This window comes from Adiantum capillus-veneris, chromosome 22, assembly GCF_014529385.1.
Source record: "Adiantum capillus-veneris isolate H3 chromosome 22, ASM1452938v2, whole genome shotgun sequence".
Lineage (NCBI taxonomy): Eukaryota > Viridiplantae > Streptophyta > Polypodiopsida > Polypodiales > Pteridaceae > Adiantum > Adiantum capillus-veneris.
The window spans coordinates 1,181,313-1,187,831 of record NC_140952.1 but is presented as its reverse complement, the minus strand read 5'-3'; the positions used below and the strand labels follow the sequence as shown (position 1 = coordinate 1,187,831).

Genomic DNA, 6,519 nt, shown 5'->3' with positions numbered 1-6,519 from the left:
TCAGTGCGAAAAGAGAACTTTGCTAATCACTCAACTCTAAAACAGAAACACTCCTATCGTACTAATCTTACCTACCCTCCATCACTCAAGTGATGAGGATCAAAGGTGTTTTATGACATAGGTTTCTGTTTCACTGTACCAAATGTGACATGTGTAGGTTTGAGTCAATGTTTTGACTTTTAATGTGCATACTCGTTTGCTAATTGCTCTTGCTCTTTATTATTTTTTTGTTTTTTGTGAGTATAAAGCTTTATATGTACATTCCCTAAGATTGGGAGATATAGAGGTCAGGGAGGAAGGTTGAGAGGGAAGCAAGTGAATGATGGATGTCAGCATACACTCCCCCCTTCCTTGGGTAGATCATACCGTTTGAAATGAGCTTGTCACCCTTTGAAACCAATTGTTCCAGTTGGTAATAGGTGGAGATTTTTGCCAGTAGTTTTCTATTACCTTAGGCGCCTCGTCGAGTTGCAAGGGTAGTAAGGTACTCTCCCAAGATCGAACTTGAAGTAGTTCATCAGGTGATTCTTGAACACTGGGAGGTGTGGATTCCTTTGTAGCTTTATGGAGGTCCACTATTGTAAGTGGAGGCTGTGGAGAAGCTTTTACCTCCACGGATGCATTACATGAGGAGCTAGAAGCTTCATGGGACTCCCCCCTTCCTTAGCTAGGTGGAACAAATCTTTCTTTCTTTGGTACCCAAACTAGCTCTGGAGCGGGTGTGTAGCATTCTGTGATTTTTTTCTTTCCACGATCATTGATTCGTTTTGGAGCTACGGGATTGGGTTCACATGGGTCAGGTGATAGGTAAGAGCACAATCTATGTTTTGGCACCCAGATTTGATCATTTCCTTGATAGTAGCCTTGGGCTTCCAATAGTCGTTTAGGGATCCATCGCAACATTTTCTTACTTTTCTTGGAGTGAGTGGTATGTTTCTTACAAGGCTTCTGTTTTTTAGCACTAGCTATGGTCACTAAAGAAGCTTTAGGGACCCACTTGTATGTTTTCTTCGTTACATTAGGATGAGTCTTGTTAGAAGCTATATGCATTGCTTGTAGCATATTTAAGGGTACAGGCATTTCATCCCCCTCAGGTGTTACCCAGGTCGTCCCCCTATTTCCCCAAGTGTCTATGGTTGCTGCTAGGTGGACCCAATCCACATTGTCCGACTCAGTCATCCCAGGTAGGATATCCATATAAGGAGAGTTCTCCCCAATGTCCGTGTCTTCGTTACATGTGTAACAATACTATAATGGAGCTGAGTGAATTGTTGTGTCTGATCGATTATCAATGATGAATTTATTTCCTAGAGGATGCGTTCGACCATTTAAAAGATCAACTCGAATGACACAGTCTTGGAACTGTAAGTAGACATGGTTTTTGGACCAGTCATGCACCATTTTTGCTTCCCTCATGAATGGACGCCCTAAGATCATCTCAAATGACATAGGATGCTTGGAAAAATCCATAACAATGAAAGTCTGCCTTACCTTGTGTCCCAAGACCTTGATCCTGAGATCCTTTAGCATTCCAATAGGCGTAACAATAGATCCATTAGCCATTTTTACCACTACGCTTGTGGCTTCAAGGTGAGGTCGCCCCATAGACTCCCAACAACTCTTTGTCACCATGCTGACTCCCGCACCACCGTCAAGGACCCCCTTTACAGTTAATCCTTTAGTAGTGATTGGTAGAGTAGCATTAGATTCATCACCTTCAAAGTATTGCCCCAACGTGTTAACGGGTATTTCAATTACAGATTCATGTCCCGCTAGGTCAGATGGTGGTGCTAAATGTTCCTCATCATTCATCACCGAGTCAGGTTTGTTCATATGTGCAAACTGTGGTAATCCGGCCTGTAATTCTTTATTGAGAAGCGCTCGCAGTGCTAGGAATAATTCTGGATCTCCGTATAACTTAGATATGATAATCGTACGTGTTTCTGAGGACATGAAATCCATTAGCTTGGTTACATTTAATGGCATCTTCTGGGACGTAGGACCCTGACAAGAAAATGGTGAAGATGGAATCTCCACTTCCTCAAGGGGGTCGGGCATTCCCTCATTGAACATTCTCTCTAGTAGGAAAGGTGTGTGTCCACTTTCAGATGTCCTACCCTCACTCTCTTCCCGAATGATACTGGGTATAGCTAACGGCCTGTAGTTCTTGTGAGGTTGAACTTGTGTGGGAAACAGTGTGTCCGACATCTGGATATGTTTGGGTTCAGGTTCTAATTTTCGTTGAGTTTCTTCCACCAAACCCCTCATTTGTTGGACTCGTTCAATTTTCACTGTTGCGTTTGGATAGGTTCCAATCTTTCTCTTGCAATCCTCATTTTTTGTCTCTCGTGGATTATCTTGGGGGTTCGCAACTGGGTGGTTTAACTTTGAATACTCTTTTGGTGTTCGTCGTAATTCCCTCTCGTGATCCTCCTCACTGGCTTTTTCCTTTGTAGTAACAGTTTTGGTCTCCGTGGTCTCTATCGAATCTGAGTCATCCTCAGGGTCATTCATATACACGGGATCCTCTCCTGTCCCTATGTTAGTCTTTGAACTAGGTTTTGAGCTAGAAGCATTAAGGTATTTCTTTCTTTGTGTTTTCTTCTTTCTCGCTCGGCCAATGGATGCAGCATCTCTCTCTTCGAGGATGTAATTTTTCTTTTGGAGCATCGACCGTGTGAGTGCATTCACTGGTGCTATGTTTATAGTTGGTGGTGTCCCATCAACAACCTCTATTATGTTCAATGGTGTGATTTTCGGTGCGTTTGGATTGTTAGGATGCAGTGCGATCAAATGATCTATGCCACAACGATTACAAGTGAGTATTGGCATTGCCAATGCACTCCCTTGACTTGTTTGCATTAGTGCGGCATTCTTTTGCATTCTAATGGGGCACTCAGCTACTCGATGTGGTCCACCACATTCGTAGCACTGAAGAGGTGGTCTCCGGGAAAAACTATTAATGTTTTGGCCTCTTGCTACTAGCGCAATAGCTTGATATACCGGTTTTATTTGTCCCCAATGGTCTTCCATATAGTACATGGGACACTCCTCAAGCATGTCGACTCCATAGGTGATACTAGAGTCTATGTCCTCTTCGCAATCTACATAAGTACTAGATAACTCGCAACCTATTTGGTTCATAGGTGTAACTCTTGGATGAGGGGGTTGCGGTCCTAGCACTGGAGGTGGCAATGGTGTGGTTTGGACCACATTTTGGGTTCTAGGGACCATGTGTTGTAATGGCAACTGTTGCTCCATGGGTGGGGTAGGCATCAATGCAGGAACTCGAGGTGAGTCTGTCCAAGCTATAGGCGGTCTATTTTCATTGATGCGTTTAAGCATTACGCAATCCTTGGCTGGATGGCCATTCCTACCACACGCGTTACAAGTCCCGTTAAACTTTACTCTGAAAGTAGGGCATTCACTCGTAGTATGTGGTCCCAAGAAAATTGAGCACCATTGTTGCTCCCTTCTTGGATACATATGAGTGTTTTGTGGAGCACGATTACCCCTAAGGCTTTCTTGGATGGCCTTGGTGAGATCTGCCAAAGTCATCTCAGATATCGTTTGCTCTTTCACGATTGGCTTTATCTTCATTGGCTCATGCCCTGGTGCTTGCGAGCTACTAGAGTTCGGCTCGACAGACACTCTTTCTCCTGCAATCATTAAATTATCCTCCAATTGGATTGCATTCATGGTGACTGCTTCCCAAGCAGTGATACCTCTAATGACTAGGCCATTATAGATACTTTCATGTCGTAGTCCCCTAATGAATCTATCGAGAAATTGGTTGTTGTTGAATCGCTCGTTTGGATTGCATCGAGAATTCAAATTCTTTAGGCGACTAATGAAGTCTCTCACGGATTCACCTTCTTCTCGTTGGGCTTTCTGGAGCTGAGAGGCTACACCCCAAAGTACTCCCTCTCGTATGTATTCTTTTAAGAATAGTCTCCTAAGAGTAGAGTAGATCGTTTTCTCTTCTACTCTTAAGGTTCTATACCAATCTCCAGCCTTTCCACTTAGGGTCAAACTCAAAGCCTTACACTTATGTAGCTCATTGTGCTTTTCCAAGGAATCGCACACATGTTCAAAGACTTCCATATGCTTTCTAGCATCTCCATCTCCACTGAATTTCTGTGTGAGCTTAGCTACTTGAATTGCCTTTCTCCTAGGCTCTCTATCAGGTGCACTACGCATGATTTCCGCAATAGAGCGACCGATAGTTTGAGCAAATGCTGCCAAATCTCCTATTTGAACAGGTATAATGGGTGTATGTGCTCCTGGAACCACATGTGATATGGGAGTTGTCCTTGGCCTTGGCATGCACGCAGCTCTTGGGTCCCATATTTCGTATGGTGGTGTACCAGACGGTGGTCCAAAGTTTACAGGCGTGGCCCTAGGCATAGGGGGTGCCTGATATGGCATGTTATTATTAAATGGCATGGCTCCACTTGTATAAGATCTTGGATAATGCCATTGTGGATTGTAAGCTCTTGGAATAATCGGAGGTGTAGGAGCTACATGAGGCTGAGGTACGACAGGTGCACATGATTGATACATACATGTAGGTATAGTTGGGGGCACTGTGCTACTAGGCATCGGCGCAGTATTAACAAATGAGCTCCATGGTGTACTTCTTGTCATGCTCACCACTGGGATATGCATGGTAGCCGTAGTGTCATTAAGAGAAAGATGAGCTAGATCTAGGAAGGTAAAGCTGCCACTTGTGGGCTCAGATTGTACTGACCCTCCTAGCGAAACAACATATGGAGGATCAATGGGGCTCACTGAGGGAGTCTCCATTTCTGATAGGGTTGGTTGGTTGGCCTTTTCCGTATCCAAGAATCTCATTAGGCCTGTTGAAGGCATGTTGATCCCTGTGTTCTGTCTTTCTAACTCGACAATCCTATGGAGGACATCACAGACTTTCTGTTGTTGCTCATCTATGCTAGTAGCACCCGATGTGGATTGTAGAACATCTAACCAACCCACATGATAGGTGTGTCCTGTGTACCGATCAATTAAAGCTTCTGCTTGTAGGTCATACTCCCAATTTTTGTTTAGGAATATCCCATCTAGGCCTGGCGTGCTGGAGGTTTCCCTTGAAGTGGAAGCATTATTGCTCCCCATAGCTTGCCCCTCCGTGATTGCTACCTTGGGAGCACTCGGTTGCTCGGCTGGCATAATTGTTGTCATAGGAGCCTTTGCTTTCAGGGCTCGACTTTGTTCTAGCCTTCGTAGGTTCTCAATTTCCCTCTCCCTTGTTGCTTGCATATAGCATTCGATCTCTTGCACTTCGGCAAGACTCCTACCATCGGGTAGTAGAACCTCAGAGGGAGATAGTCCTAAAGGATCAGGAGGTGCAGTGGATGGAACATTCACATGCACACTCTCAAGAAGCATAGGGTCTATTTTAGGCATGAATGACGAATTTACTTCCCCACTCCCTTCATTTATTTCATTAACCGCATGTTCGGAGCGAGTAGCTCTACTAAGGGTCTCTTTTAAGCGGCTAAACACGCTGGACCCGGGCCGTGGGCCCATGGCATGCATGTCTTGACTTGAACTATCAGGTTTTGTTGTAGGATACCCCTCCATGATTTCGTAGTCAGAGGAAGAATCACTAGACACGATATGAGGATCTTGGTTCGCGCTACCTTGAGTCCCGGCCGAAGGTCCAGAACCTAGGGTGGAGGAATAATGGGTGCCCGCGTAAATGGAGGCACTACCAATATGCTCGTGCTCTAACACTCGTCCAGAGCGTAGGTACATGTGACCTCCACACTCTAAACGCGTTGGTGAGTGCCCATGAAGGCCGCTCACTTAGTTTTTTTTTTTTTTTAAAGGTGTTTATAACCCAAGTTTTTCGTTATTCTTGGTTATTTTGTAACCGAGCCACAAAATATGGCGTGTAATAGCTCATGACGAGCGTTTTGGCTAAAGGAACGTGCCGTGCTTTAGAGCTCCCTATTCGGCTACGTGAAGCCCTCAAAATCCTAAAAATAGTCTTTATAGTCCTCGAAATCCTAAAAATAGTTTTTAAATATAAAAAGGTGTATAAACTATATTTTAAAACTGAGGACTAAGGTCTGGGTTTGGGCTTGAGCTTGGGGAATGATCCCCAACCCGATCCTTCTTTTTAAAATATTTTTCTTTTAAGTTTTTTTTTTTTTTTTTTAAGTCGCCGCGGCCGCATCGCGCGCGCGCACACACACACTTAACCTACACCTAACTTATCTACTTACAGCTAATAGAGATACTGCCACACACACTCTAACACAGTTTACACAGTACTACAGTAGCTAACAGATCTACAAAACTAACCTTACAGAACTAACATTGAACCTTACAGAACTAACATTCCATAGCTAATACCTTAATTCTAACAATACATTGCAAAAAAATTGTAACTCCTTCTTTACAGAAAACAAAAAAGACAGTACACTGTAACAAAAATCTTCTCCACACAACCACACACCTTCCTTCTTCACAAATCCTTCAATTGAAATTGCATCA

At 43.9% G+C, this 6,519-nt stretch overlaps 1 pseudogene; it reads right to left on the bottom strand.

The window, feature by feature from the left end:
- Positions 1 to 360: 360 nt before the first annotated feature.
- Positions 361 to 3,669, bottom strand: LOC147428834 (uncharacterized; annotated as a pseudogene).
- Between the last annotated feature and the right edge of the window lie 2,850 nt (positions 3,670 to 6,519).